We start from the raw sequence: 933 nt of genomic DNA on the forward strand, positions 1-933 counted from the left end.
CACCCTCAGGGCAAGCTGAGCAAGCCAGAGGCTGGGTACAGTGGAGTATGCCTGTCATCCCAGTGCTGGGGAGGCTGAAAGCAGGAGGCTCACCCTAAGTCTGAGCTATCTAGTGAGACCCTGAAACAACCAAATACATTTTTTTAAAAAGTCAGCCCATATGAAATGTTGGGGGGGGCTGTTGGAAAAAAGGGACTCTTCTCCACTGTTGGTGGGAGTGCAGACTGGAACAATCCCTGTGAGCATCAGTATGGTGATTAGTCAAAAAACTAGGATTAGAGATCCCATTCAAGTATGCCCCTCCTGGGTATTTTCTCAGAAGAACTGAAAACATCATACTTCAGCATTATGTGTTCACCCGTATTTATGGCTGTGTAATTGGTCATAGCTAAAACTTGGAAACAATCCAAATACCATCAACCAAGGAATAGATAAAAAAGATGTTTTATCTGTGTACAATGGAATATACTCTGTTTTAAAGACAGACAGACTCAAGGCTCTTATAAGTAAACAAACGCAATAGAAACTGTCCTCATAAGTGAAATAAAACAGACCCACCTGTGTAAACATCATCTTGTCACCCCAGTATAAGAACGTAAAAGAGTAAATAAAAGCCAAAAGGTACAATAGATGCTGTGAAAGGGAAAGAAACTGCTCAAAGGGAAGGAACAACTGGGATGAGGGAGAGAAGAGACAAGGAAGAAAAAATTACACGTATATACATAAGAAAGTCTCGTAATTGTATAGATTTCAACTTGTCAGTTGAAAGGAATAGTTAATATTTAATTTTTTCTTTTGTCCTCTTTTTAATTTTTTCAACAATTTTGCATGCTTTCATATCTGTTAATCTGAACAACTGACTTAACACAACCACATGCAATACAGCAACTTTGTTGAATTCCTATCATTTTATTTATTGAAAGTCTGTGTTGT

Source organism: Octodon degus, unplaced genomic scaffold (assembly GCF_000260255.1).
Source record: "Octodon degus isolate 3935 unplaced genomic scaffold, OctDeg1.0 scaffold00239, whole genome shotgun sequence".
Lineage (NCBI taxonomy): Eukaryota > Metazoa > Chordata > Mammalia > Rodentia > Octodontidae > Octodon > Octodon degus.